This window comes from Pholis gunnellus (assembly GCF_910591455.1).
Source record: "Pholis gunnellus genome assembly, chromosome: 1".
Classification (NCBI taxonomy): domain Eukaryota; kingdom Metazoa; phylum Chordata; class Actinopteri; order Perciformes; family Pholidae; genus Pholis; species Pholis gunnellus.
The window spans coordinates 526,142-541,175 of NC_136528.1; positions in this window are offsets into that span (position 1 = coordinate 526,142).

Here is a 15,034-nt window from a genome sequence, read left to right on the forward strand (position 1 = left end):
AGTCAGATGTAAATCAGACGTCTCTCTGTCTGAAATTAATAATGTTTTACAAGATATGGTGACTTCTTGGATTAAATGGGAAATCTCCCATCGCACCATTGAAAGAGTTTAATCTTTTATTGGGGATGTGATTGAAAACCTGATCCTTGGTAAGAGATGCTGTTCTATGTCTCTCAATGTCATCGTTGTTTATTTGATTTTAAGTTTTTAATTGTTTGCTTGTTGTCTTGTTGACTTTGTACTATTATTCATAATTTAATGGCTACGCGCCATGTGTCAACATGTTTGTCCTTGAAAAAGCTAAATCTAAAGCTAAACACTTCTTTTAGATGTTTAACAGTTTGTTCCCAACCGGCTGGTGAAATAAGTTTTTACATATTAAATACATTATTTAAATGTCACCATATGGACTAAAACATATCACGTCTGAGCACATGCAGCCTTTGAAAGAGACATTTGATAAAGATTACATTTGTCGGGTATAAAAAACGTTCATCTTCGGATCTCTATGAATCAAGACTGTCACGGGAGGTCAAGATGAGGACCCAATAGCAAGACCACAGGAGACAGAGTCTGGCAAAACAGATTTTATTTCACCAGTATTTAAAGGAGGCTGTGTGGAGCCCGTGGTCCGACACAGGTAGCCAAATCGACGATGTGTGTCCCGTGGCACGACACCGGAGGGCAGGCAGATCGACGGTGTGAGATCCCGTGGTTCGACACCGGAGGCAGGCAGATCGACGGTGTGAGGTCCCGTGGTTCGACACCGGAGGCAGGCAGATCGACGGTGTGAGGTCCCGTGGTTCGACACCGGAGGCCAGGCAGAACAGCGAATATTCTACAACGTAGTGGAGAGGAAGGAAATTAGTCCAGGGAAACATCAACAGATAAATCACGGAACAGAGGTAAGACTACCGAGGCAGAAGACGAAACGGACTGACAACCCAGGCCTGCAGGGCCAGGGTTGATAAGCAGCCAGGCGGTGATCAGTGGAATCAGGATCAGCTGGTAACGATCCAGATTGTCCGCAGCTGGGTGCCAATCAGGGGTGTGGCCATGGAAATTGTAATGGTTCAGACAGGAATCCTGACAGTACCCCCCCCCCTCAACAGGAGCCTCCAGGCGGTCCGCCAGCCTTGTCTGGATGCAGACGGCGAAAATCCCGAATCAGAGTGGGGTCGAGGATCCGAGAGCGGGGCACCCATGTGCGTTCCTCTGGACCGTATCCCTCCCAATCCACCAGGTATTGGAAACCCCGACCCCGGCGACGAACATCCAGGAGTCTGTTGACCGTATGCGCCGGGCCTCCGTCGATGAGCCGGGCGGGAGGTGGGGGTCTGGCCGGAGGGCACAGGGCACTGGTGGACACCGGTTTGATCAGCGACACGTGGAACGTCGGGTGAATCCTCATGGACGAGGGGAGTTTCAGACGAACTGCGGAAGGGTTGATAATGGCCTGGATCTCAAAAGGACCGATGAACCGGGGGGACATTTTCCGAGATTCGGTCCTTAATGGAATGTCCTTGGTGGAGAGCTACACCTCTTGACCGACTTGGTAACATGGAGCCGGGATGCGGCGGCGATCCGCCAGGCGTTTATTTTGTTCAGCGGTACGGAGAAGAGCAGCCCGGGTCTCCCTCCACACCTTCCTACAGCGACGAAGGTGGAGCTGAACAGAGGGAACGGCTATCTCCACCTCCTGCGCGGGGAACAGAGGTGGCTGGTAACCCTGGGAGGCCTCGAATGGAGTGTGACCAGTCGCCGAAGAAGTGTGAGAGTTGTGGGCATATTCCACCCAGGGCAGGTGAGTACTCCAGCTGGAGGGGTTAGATGCCGCCACGCAGCGAAGCGAGGCCTCGAGCTCCTGATTCAGTCTCTCTGTCTGCCCGTTGGACTGGGGGTGGAACCCAGAAGACAGACTGATGGTCGCGCCGAGGGCCCGACCGAAGGCTCTCCAGACCTGGGATACGAACTGCGGACCTCGGTCAGAAACAATGTCCACAGGGATCCCATGCAGACGGAACACCTGGCTGACCATCACGTCAGCCGTCTCCTGAGCAGAGGGAAGCTTGGGCAGCGCGAGGAAGTGAGCCGCCTTGGAGAAGCGGTCAACCACCGTAACAATGACCGTGTTCCCCTGCGATGGTGGCAGACCTGTGACAAAGTCCAGAGCGATATGGGACCAGGGACGATGTGGCACCGGAAGGGGTTGCAGCAAGCCGGCGGGGGGTCGGTGTGACGTCTTGTTGCGGGCACAGGTTGAGCAGGCGAGGACGAAGGCTCTAGTGTCTGCCTCCAGTGATGTCCACCAAAAGGTTCGCCGAAGCATGTCAATGGTGCGTCTGATGCCCGGGTGACAGGAGAACCGGGAGGTATGCGCCCATTGGAGCACTTGGGAGCGTGCAGGCGGAGGAACAAAGAGGCGGCCTGGAGGTCCGCCTCCGGGGTCTGGCTGGGTCCGGAGAGCGTCCTGCACCACCGATTCAATCTCCCAGGTGAGAGCGGCTGCCACACAGGTTGCCGGGAGAATGGTGCCAGGACTGGAGGAGTGACCCTCGGGAGAGAACTGGCGAGAGAGAGCATCAGGCTTGGTATTCTTGTGGCCGGGGCGGTAGGAGATGGAAAAGTCAAAACGTCCAAAGAATAGTGACCACCGAGCCTGACGAGAGTTCAACCGCTTAGCCGTCCGAATGTACTCCAGGTTCTTATGGTCCGTCCAGACCACAAACGGATGAACAGCCCCTTCTAGCCAGTGTCTCCATTCCTCGAGAGCCAGCTTGATTGCCAGCAGTTCCCGGTTTCCCACATCATAATTTCTTTCTGCCGGGTTCAATCGGCGGGAATAGTAGGCGCAAGGGCGAAGCTTAGAGTCAGCTTCAGAACGTTGCGACAGGATGGCCCCCACGCCCGTGTCAGAGGCGTCCACTTCAACGAAGAACTGTCGGGTGTCGTCGGGCTGAATCAGGATGGGGGCGGAGGAGAACCGTTCCTTGAGTCGTTTAAATGCCAGACCAGCCTCCGGCGTCCACACGAACGTGGTCTTGGAGGAGGTGAGCCCAGTGAGGGGGGATGCCAGCTTGCTGTAGTTCCTGATGAACCGGCGGTAGAAGTTGGCAAATCCCAGGAATTGTTGGAGCTGTTTCCGAGAGGAGGGAGTTGGCCATTCAGTTACGGCTTTGACCTTCTCTGGATCAGCCCTTACTTGACCCTTCTCAATGATGAATCCCAGGAACTGAACTGTGGTCACATGGAACTCGCATTTCTCTGCCTTCACGAACAGCTTATTCTCCAGTAGGCGTTGGAGGACCATCCGGACGTGGCGCTGATGCTCCTGAAGACCAGAAGAATAGATGAGGATGTCATCTAGGTACACAAACACAAACCGGTTCAGGAAGTCCCGGAGTACGTCGTTCACCAACGCTTGGAAAACTGCGGGGGCATTGGTTAGTCCAAAAGGCATGACCAAGTACTCGAAGTGACCGAGGGGGGTGTTGAACCCCGTCTTCCACTCATCACCTGCTCGGATCCGCACCAGGTGGTACGCATTGCGAAGGTCCAGCTTGGTGAAGATTGTGGCTCCAGACAGGGGTTCGAATGCAGAGTTAATCAGTGGCAGAGGGTACTTGTTCCGGGTGGTGATGCTGTTCAAACCTCGATAGTCGATGCAGGGCCGGAGGCTCTTGTCCTTCTTTGCAACAAAGAAGAATCCGGCTCCGAGTGGTGATGAGGATGGACGAATGATTCCAGCCTTCAAAGACTGTGTGATGTACTCCTCCATGGACGCCTTCTCCGGTCTAGACAGGTTATATAACCGACTGGAAGGGAACGAAGCGCCCGGGTGGAGGTCAATAGCACAGTCGTAGGGGCGGTGAGGTGGTAAGGAGAGGGCCCGAGCCTTGCTAAACACCTCCCCAATGTCATGGTAGATGGTGGGAATGGAGGAGAGATCTGGCGACGGCAAGGTGGGGCCCTGGAGATGTCCTTCAGGGGGTTGCGCAGACCTAAGGCAGTTAGCATGACAGTGGGAGCTCCATGCGGCAATACTCCCAGCCGCCCAGTCAATCTGAGGGTTGTGGGTGGTGAGCCAAGGGTGGCCCAGAACTAGAGGGTTTTGGGGAGAAGAAAAAATGTAGAACTGAAGTCTCTCTCTGTGATTACCGGACAGGATGAGCTGAAGCGGCTGGGTCCGGTGAGTGACCCTGGCCAGGAAGCTGCCATCTAGGGCATTGACCACTAGTGGACACTCCAACGTCTCTAGGGGGATCTGGGCTCTAGCTATAAATTCCGTGTCCATGAAGTTTTGCTCCGCTCCAGAGTCCACTAGTGCAGCGAGAGAGAGAGAGCGGGAGTGCAGAGAGAGAGACGCAGGCAACAAAAGTCTTGGTAGGGAGTTGAGAGAAGGTTTGGGTCCGCTCACCAGTATCCCAACCATTACTGGCGAGCGCCCCCCATTTGGCCGAACTGGACAGGAGGACACTGAATGTCCCAGGCGGCCACAGTACAGACACTCACCCGCTCTGATCCGCCTCTCTCTCTCCTGTGGCGGAAGGTGAGCACGGCCAAGCTGCATGGGCTCCACCTCCGGGAAGGAAGAAGAAGACGAGCTCGGAGCCGGAAGATGTATTCGCTCGCCCTGATAGGCTGACGCCGAAGCACGAGAGCGAAAACTGGAGGAAGATGACGTCACGGGGAATTCCCCTTGGGACCGGTAGTTCCTCTCACGTCGCCTCTCCCGCATCCGATTGTCCAGCTCAATCGTGAGCTTAATCAGTCCCTCCAACGATCCGGGCTTATTACAGATGGCCAACTCATCCTTTATGGCCTCCGATAGTCCGTAGATGAACACTCCCCTGAGCGCCGTCTCGCTCCACCCAGACTCGGCGGCCAAAATGCGGAAATTCACCGAATGTTCCGCTACACTCGCTTGGCCCTGACGTAGGCGGAGAAGACGCTGAGCTGCATCCTCGGCATCCACCGGGTGATCGAAAACCCTCCTTAGATCCTCCACAAAGTCCACATACGACACGGAATTAGGCTGGTCGATGCTCAACGTATTAGTGGCCCATTCCAAAGCCCTTCCCCGCAGTAATCCCACCACATAAGAAACCTTGGATCTGTCAGAGGCAAAAGTCTGAAGCTGACGGTCAAATACCTGTCGGCATTGGAACAGGAAGCCCCGGCACCTCCCCAGAGTTCCGTCATAGTGATCCGGAGACGGCACGGGGGATTCCCGATCCGGCGGGACCAGGAGTGGAAAAGGGAGTGCAGGCGCTGGAGCCGGTGCTGGAGCCGGCGGAGATGGAGCCGTCCGAGCCAGTCCCTGCACGATGAGGCCAATCTGAGAGACCTCAGCTGCCATGGATCTCTGTGCCTCATGCATGTCCATGAGCATCTGCTGGTGTACCTCAAGCAGAGCGCTGTGTCCGGTCAGCGTAGCTGCTCCTGTGGTTGCTGGATCCATACTGGTCAGTCCGTTCTGTCACGGGAGGTCAAGATGAGGACCCAATAGCAAGACCACAGGAGACAGAGTCTGGCAAAACAGATTTTATTTCACCAGTATTTAAAGGAGGCTGTGTGGAGCCCGTGGTCCGACACAGGTAGCCAAATCGACGATGTGTGTCCCGTGGCACGACACCGGAGGGCAGGCAGATCGACGGTGTGAGATCCCGTGGTTCGACACCGGAGGCAGGCAGATCGACGGTGTGAGGTCCCGTGGTTCGACACCGGAGGCAGGCAGATCGACGGTGTGAGGTCCCGTGGTTCGACACCGGAGGCCAGGCAGAACAGCGAATATTCTACAACGTAGTGGAGAGGAAGGAAATTAGTCCAGGGAAACATCAACAGATAAATCACGGAACAGAGGTAAGACTACCGAGGCAGAAGACGAAACGGACTGACAACCCAGGCCTGCAGGGCCAGGGTTGATAAGCAGCCAGGCGGTGATCAGTGGAATCAGGATCAGCTGGTAACGATCCAGATTGTCCGCAGCTGGGTGCCAATCAGGGGTGTGGCCATGGAAATTGTAATGGTTCAGACAGGAATCCTGACAAAGACTCCATAGTCCAAATTCAACATTAATCACAAGTCAAATTAAATCGATTCTTGTCTAAACCTAAATAAGTAGTTTAGTTGTCTAAACCTCACTAAGTAGTTTAGTTGTCTACACCTAAATAAGTAGTTTAGTTGTCTAAACCTCACTAAGTAGTTTAGTTGTCTAAACCTAAATAAGTAGTTTAGTTGTCTAAACCTCACTAAGTAGTTTAGTTGTCTACACCTAAATAAGTAGTTTAGTTGTCTAAACCTCACTAAGTAGTTTAGTTGTCTAAACCTAAATAAGTAGTTTAGTTGTCTAAACCTAAATAAGTAGTTTAGTTGTCTAAACCTCACTAAGTAGTTTAGTTGTCTAAACCTAAATAAGTAGTTTAGTTGTCTAAACCTAAATAAGTAGTTTAGTTGTCTAAACCTAAATAAGTAGTTTTGTTGTCTCAACCTAACTAAGTAGTTTTGTTGTCTAAACCTAAATAAGTAGTTTTGTTGTCTCAACCTAACTAAGTAGTTTAGTTATCTAAACCTAAATAAGAAGTTTTGTTGTCTAAACCTAAATAAGTGGTTTAGTTGTCTAAACCTAAATAAGAAGTGTTGTCTAAACCTAACTAAGTAGTTTAGTTGTCTAAACCTAAATAAGAAGTTTTGTTGTCTCAACCTAACTAAGTAGTTTTGTTGTCTCAACCTAACTAAGTAGTTTAGTTATCTAGACCTAAATAAGAAGTTTTGTTGTCTAAACCTAAATAAGAAGTTTTGTTGTCTAAACCTAAATAAGTGGTTTAGTTGTCTAAACCTAAATAAGACGTTTTGTTGTCTAAACCTAACTAAGTGGTTTAGTTGTCTAAACCTAAATAAGAAGTTTTGTTGTCTAAACCTAACTAAGTAGTTTAGTTGTCTAAACCTAACTAAGTGGTTTAGTTGTCTAAACCTAAATAAGAAGTTTTGTTGTCTAAACCTAACTAAGTAGTTTTGTTGTCTAAACCTAAATAAGAAGTTTTGTTGTCTAAACCTAACTAAGTAGTTTTGTTGTCTAAACCTAAATAAGAAGTTTTGTTGTCTAAACCTAACTAAGTAGTTTAGTTGTCTAAACCTAACTAAGTGGTTTAGTTGTCTAAACCTAAATAAGAAGTTTTGTTGTCTAAACCTAACTAAGTAGTTTTGTTGTCTAAACCTAAATAAGAAGTTTTGTTGTCTAAACCTAACTAAGTAGTTTAGTTGTCTAAACCTAACTAAGTGGTTTAGTTGTCTAAACCTAAATAAGAAGTTTTGTTGTCTAAACCTAACTAAGTAGTTTAGTTGTCTCAACCTAACTAAGTAGTTTAGTTGTCTAAACCTAACTAAGTGGTTTAGTTGTCTAAACCTAAATAAGAAGTGTAGTTGTCTAAACCTAACTAAGTAGTTTTGTTGTCTAAACCTAACTAAGTGGTTTAGTTGTCTAAACCTAAATAAGTGGTTTAGTTGTCTAAACCTAAATAAGAAGTTTTGTTGTCTAAACATAACTAAGTAGTTTTGTTGTCTAAACCTAAATAAGTAGTTTAGTTGTCTTGATACTTCCTGGTTCATGAATACGATTGATAACATAGCAATTGGTTTCATGGGATATGTTTTAATTACAGTGCATTCATTTCTAGTGTAGTAACGAGCTCTGGATGTGACTCACTGAATACATTATGACCATAATTCATTCTATCAATCACACCGTGTGTTTCTCCTGCTATGACATCACAGAATGGCTGCGTTCCTCAAACATCATTGGTCTCTCTGCCATCACACGCCAAGCACTCACCACACCACATGACCCAGCAGCCCTGAACTCATGCACACACACACACACACACACACACACACACACACACACACACAGTCCTATACTGATAATCAAATCAGGGGCAACATGCTGCTTTTCTCTCGTCAATTACTTAGAACAGTGTGAATGCGACCAAAGTGATAGAGCTGCCAGGAAGGACTGGATTAGTGTGTGTGTGTGTGTGTGTGTGTGTGTGTGTGTAACATGAACACCGTGTCCTCCTGACCCAACCAATCAGCACGGATCAGATTGAACTGAATGGGAGATCTTGTCCGCAGTGAGACCACCACATCAGTCCAGTTCTCAGATCTGTACAACAACTTCCTGTTTGATGTTAAAAATACCTGTTGGTTTACTTCTGATCTGCTGCTGCAGACTTTTCAGAGAGTCTTGTTTAGGTCTCAGGGGGTCCGGTTCAGGTCTCACTGTCACAGCTGTAAACTGCCTGTTGCAACTATAAGGGACTGCAGATGCAAATTAGCTTAAGCTACAATCTGGTACAGTGCATCGAATGGAGACATTTATGTTTAAACTGTACATGGTCCTTTTTAAATAAATTTGATTAAATAAATAACAATCGTTTCCTGTTGAACAGTTTCATGCTGTGTGTTACCTTCAACCTGCTGTCACTACGGTCGCTTGAGTTATTGACCTTCAGCCGAAACAAGAGAGACAAACTTTAGTTCCATGTGTTTCTCATGAATTCCTATTGAACGCCAGTTTTTGTTCAACACCAAAAGTGTGTCTGTATTTATTATGTATTTATTAAAAAGCTATAATGACTGTTTTACTCAACAAAGACTTCATCATCTTTTTAATAAAGTCTTTTGGTCTGAACTCGACTGGCACATATACAGTGTGACTCACTGAACTTTAACTGAGTCATAAAAGACATTTTTAAGAGGCCAGAAAATGAAAAGCAGCAGAGTTCAGTCTGTTGAAATGATGCATGTCAAGACTCTTTTTGACAAACTCTCTGTTTATGACTATGTGGGCTCTGTGGGCCATAAAAAACATTTCATGAAGCAGAACATTGTCCCAGAAACACCATAAACCTGCATGATGTCTTCTATACATGCATGAACACCAATCAAAAAGCTGCTTTTAGTTCTGAATAGTTTAACGTTCCTCATGTGGCTGCTGGTCGATGACAAGTTTCACCTTTAAGATGCTAAATATGAGATTGGGAGTGTTTCTGTTGCCTCTAACGGCTCTCAACATGGAGCCAGCTGAGCCAGCTAACAGTGCTGACAGAGCTAACAGAGCTAACAGAGCTAACAGGCCTAGCAGTGCTGATAGAGCTAACAGAGCTAACAGAGCTAACAGGCCTAGCAGTGCTGACGGAGCTAACAGAGATAACAGGCCTAGCAGTGCTGACAGAGCTAACAGAGCTAACAGAGCGAACAGGCCTAGCAGTGCTGACAGAGCTAACAGAGATAACAGAGCTAACAGGACTAGCAGTGCTGACAGTGCTAACAGAGTTAACAGAGATAACAGAGCTAACAGGACTAGCAGTGCTGACAGTGCTAACAGAGTTAACAGAGATAACAGTGTTAGCAGAGTTAACAGTGCTAATATAGCTAACAGTGTTAACAGTGCTAATATAGCTAACAGTGTTAACAGAGATAACAGTGCTAATATAGCTAACAGTGTTAACAGAGATAACAGTGCTAATATAGCTAACAGTGTTAACAGTGTTAACAGTGCTAATATAGCTAACAGTGTTAACAGAGTTAACAGTGCTAATATAGCTAACAGTGTTAACAGAGATAACAGTGTTTACTTGAGGGGGAACTGGAGAGAGTTCGTTACACTTCCACGACGACGCCGTCGGTCTAGATGGTGTTATCTGCTGAAACTGCTCTGAACAAATCAAATTTAGCACTTTTATTTTGTCAAATGTAAAACAATGACACTGGTTTATCAGACTTAATCCAACAATGATGCTGGTAAATATTAAAAAAACAACAACACAAAAGTAAAAATGAGAATCCAAGAAAGTAGAAATAAACAATGATACATATAGATAAATAAAAACATATACAGGCACGGCAGCCTCTGCCATCGGGGTGTGAACGGTCGAGACAAGAAAGAAGATTTATAAATACAAGTCCATTTATGTTTAATTGAATAATAAAAGACAAACTATTAATCATATCAGAGGATATTTATTGTGTCTTTCTGCATAAATAAAACATCAATAAATCCCTTAATAACACAGGTAGTCCTGTAATGACCGGAGTGATAGAAGAAGAAGAAGAAACCCATTAAAGTCGTGTTTTCTTGTTGCTGCAGCAGCTTCCTGTTGTCGCTCTGCTCAGAGGTGTCAGCAGAGAATGTGACACAGATTTACAGAACATGTTGTCCTGGACGAAGGAGCCCCGTCCTCGCTGTGTGTGTGTGTGTGTGTGTGTGACTAACTAGTCAGACAGGACTAGTTAACATGTAAACTAGTGTAACTAGTAAACGTTTTGCCTTTCAATAAATGACTCATCATCATTATTATTTATAAAAAGATGAACTAATAATGATTAAAATAATGTATTTATTATAATACATATTTATAAAAGACAAACAGGACACAGAAGACACACACACACACACACACACACACACACACACACAGATCTAGGTTACTCTACCTGTAATTAAGTGTACTAATACTACTAACTGAGTTCGGGTCAATATTTACTGGATGATAATTGAATCATAAAGTAAACAAAGACTTCATCTGTTTATAGAAAGCTGCTTTTAAATGAGACGTGTTTTCAGAGTGAACTTGTTTCTCAGTGTGGGGAAGAAACAAAGATTTAAAATCCAGTTGAAGAAAAGACCCTGAAAGTAAAAAGAACAAAGCTCCTCTGGAGCGATTGAGCTCTTTCAAACCTTTCCTCCTGAGAGTGTGTTCACTTTGACCCGACACCATTAAACCTGTGAACTAAACGTTCTGACCTGCTTATGACAGATCAGGAGTTAGCACGAGGACCGGCATCATGGACCTCTTATGGAGCCTAATCCTGATCATAATGTGCTAATTGTTCCCAAATATTCAGAGTGGAGGAGACACACACACACACACACACACACACACACACACACATATGGGTCAATATCACCATAAGGTGCCTTTGAGACTTCCCCATCGCCAAAATAAAAAGCTGAGATTCTCCATAGAACTTCATATTCATTGTATTAAGTAGATGTTCTGCTGTTAGAAATGCATGTTGGTCAAGCTCCAACACTTTTTAAAAATGAACTGCAAGCAGATAATGTACATGCAAACAGCTAAACATTCAAAGTAGAGTAAATACATCGTAATTACATAGTGATTATAAAATGTATATTTTCAGAAAGCTATTTAGTCACTTTCTCAACAATATATTTTAGTTAATGGGAAAGTATTTGGATAATAATGAAGTTATGGCAAATTATTTGTTTCACTATAAAATCTGCGAGAGTTGCACTTTCTTCTCTAAATAAAATCTAACAACAAAGATATCTGGTCAAACTCTCAAACAATACTATTTGTCCCTCATTTGTTTATAAAGGAATCACACAAAAAGTTTTGCTAACTTGTGAAAATAATTTGTTTATTTTCATAAAACATGAAAATAACAGGGTGGACACGTTGTCACATGTCATTGAACCACTGAGAACCACTGAGCTATAGCATGTACTGTTATAACATGTGTGTAATAGCTGTTGTAATATGTGTAACATTATCAGCATGTGGCATAAACTACGCACATGTCCTTCCTGTCACGAACCATGTCCACCCTGTCATTGTCAATGACAGGGTGGACATTTTTGGCTAATGTTAGCATTTAATGAGAACATGGTGGACCTTCAGTTAGCAACATGATTCAGTTGGCAAGGTGACTGTGTACTGTTTAACAAATATATTTCAAATTTCTGAAAGGTATTTATATTAATTGATATTTCTCTATGACAGGGTGGACATGTTAAGCTTATTACACACACTGTAGTTAGCAGAGCAGTGTGTGGGACATGATCACGTACATCCAATGAAAAACAACGGTATAAAATGAAGGAAACACATTTCAAGAGGCTTATCATTGTTCTGATATGTGTGTAAATGTTTGGCCATATAGAATAAGACCTCAGAGTTTCATTATTCAACTACATGTTCATGATGACTGAGTGATTCTGATGAGGACACCAAAGGCACTTTATAGTGATATGGACCCACATACACACACACACACACACACACACACACACACACACACACACACACACACACACACACACACACACACACACACACTCACTCACAAACAGTTATAGAAACGTTCAGAACATGACCTGAAAATATAAAGCTGAGCACTGACCTGAGATCAGGCTGCAGGTCGACTCACCTGCTGACCTGGAGAGGATTTAATAATTATACAGAACTCACAGGATTCAGAGCTGCAACTGTTCTCTAGTAGAGCCGGTAGTATTCAGAGTAGCTCTACCTGTTCAGGTACTCTGTTTTTACCTGTTCAGGTACTCTGTTCTCTACCTGCTCAGGTACTCTGTTCACTACCTGCTCAGGTACTCTGTTCACTACCTGCTCAGGTACTCTGTTCTCTACCTGCTCAGGTACTCTGTTCACTACCTGCTCAGGTACTCTGTTCACTACCTGTTCAGGTACTCTGTTCTCTACCTGTTCAGGTACTCTGTTCACTACCTGTTCAGGTACTCTGTTCTCTACCTGCTCAGGTACTCTGTTCTCTACCTGTTCAGGTACTCTGTTCTCTACCTGCTCAGGTACTCTGTTCTCTACCTGCTCAGGTACTCTGTTCTCTACCTGTTCAGGTACTCTGTACTCTACCTGTTCAGGTACTCTGTTCACTACCTGCTCAGGTACTCTGTTCTCTACCTGCTCAGGTACTCTGTTCTCTACCTGTTCAGGTACTCTGTTCTCTACCTGTTCAGGTACTCTGTTCACTACCTGTTCAGGTACTCTGTTCTCTACCTGTTCAGGTACTCTGTTCTCTACCTGCTCAGGTACTCTGTTCTCTACCTGTTCAGGTACTCTGTTCTCTACCTGTTCAGGTACTCTGTTCACTACCTGTTCAGGTACTCTGTTCTCTACCTGTTCAGGTACTCTGTTCTCTACCTGCTCAGGTACTCTGTTCTCTACCTGTTCAGGTACTCTGTTCTCTACCTGCTCAGGTACTCTGTTCTCTACCTGTTCAGGTACTCTGTTCTCTACCTGTTCAGGTACTCTGTTCTCTACCTGCTCAGGTACTCTGTTCTCTACCTGTTCAGGTACTCTGTTCACTACCTGCTCAGGTACTCTGTTCTCTACCTGCTCAGGTACTCTGTTCTCTACCTGTTCAGGTACTCTGTTCACTACCTGCTCAGGTACTCTGTTGTCTACCTGCTCAGGTACTCTGTTCTCTACCTGTTCAGGTACTCTGTTCTCTACCTGCTCAGGTACTCTGTTCTCTACCTGCTCAGGTACTCTGTTCTCTACCTGCTCAGGTACTCTGTTCTCTACCTGCTCAGGTACTCTGTTCTCTACCTGCTCAGGTACTCTGTTCTCTACCTGTTCAGGTACTCTGTTCCCAGTGTAACCAGAACAACAGAGGAACAGGTCACATGACTTCATGAGTTCACTGACTCTATTTCACAACCAGAAGATGAGAAAATAAGTTTCTATTCCTGCTCTTCATCAGATCACATCCACAGAACCAGAATAGAAACTTTAAACCTGGTTCCAGCACTTGTTAATGAGAAATATTATATATCTATACGTATGATATAAAATGTCTGTAGTAAGGAGACAGAAGAAGGGAACCAAACTGGTAATGTTTATTATTATTATGGATGTGAAACAGTTAAACACTAGTTGGTTTCTTTCTAGGAAACCTATTAAAATACAATATATTTTATTTATTGTAAAAGTATTACCTAACTTCCCAGCTGACGAGTCCGCTTACAGATGTGTGAAACACGGGTCTGTTTGGCCTCATGAAATAATCAGAACCAGATGTTTAGATTTTCTACATCTGTAGTGTGAGTATTATTTATTTAATTCTGTTGGAGGACGGCTGTAGCAGACCAGGATCCAGCAGGAGGGTCTTCCTGTTTCATTCACGCTCTCTAAGCCAATCAGCTGCTTGTGCTAAATGTTGCTAACGGCGTAGCACTAACAGTATAATTCGGTTCCACACATTACGTGCATCGACCTACATAATGTATATTCTGCCTGCAGTGGACCGTGACGTGACTAGACGGACCAGAAACAGGCCACATGGTTTTCGGAGAAGGGGGACCACGTCAGACCACGTCAGACCACGTGCTGCAGAATCCACAGTGTGCTTTAAAATAATAGAAGAACGATATCTTTATTTTTAGAGACAAAGTTTTAGTGTCTGAGTTCACGACTCTTCAACAAGTCTGCACACGGACATCCACATTCCTCACAGGATTAACTGTGTGTGTGTGTGTGTGTGTGTGCGTGTGTGTTAGTGTATTAGTGTGTGTGTGTATGTCTGTGTGGGGGGTGAAGGGGGGGGGGGGTTTCCAGTAAGGACACCAGCACATGTTCCAAAAGTCACACTTGATTGCATTTATTCTTAATCTAAACACACACACACACACACACACACACACACACACACACACACACACACACACACACACACACACACACACACATACATGCACACACAGATCCCTGTACTTCTATTGTTGAGAGGACCCACAACGACTTAATGCATCCGAGCCCCTAATCAGGACTAAAGGCCTGAACCCAACTTAAACCTATCGATAGATAGATAGATAGATAGATAGATAGATAGATAGATAGATAGATAGATAGATAGATAGATAGATAGATAGATAGATAGATAGATAGATAGATAGATACTTTATTCATCCTCAGGGGGAAATTTGTTTGTAACAGCAGCAAAAATATTAAGTATGAAAAATGCACAATATATACAATGAAATAGAATAGTATTAAATGAACTAACTAGGTAAACTAAACAGTAGTACAAAGATCAAAGATCAAACAACAGTGCAGCGTGTTGTAGTCGTGTGGAGGATGATGTGTTCAGAGGTGATTCATCATAGAGTCTGACAGCAGAAGGTTCTCCTGTGTCCGTCCTGTGACAGCGGAGCTGCATCAGGCTGTCCCTGCAGCAGGTGGTGCAGAGGGGGGTCCTG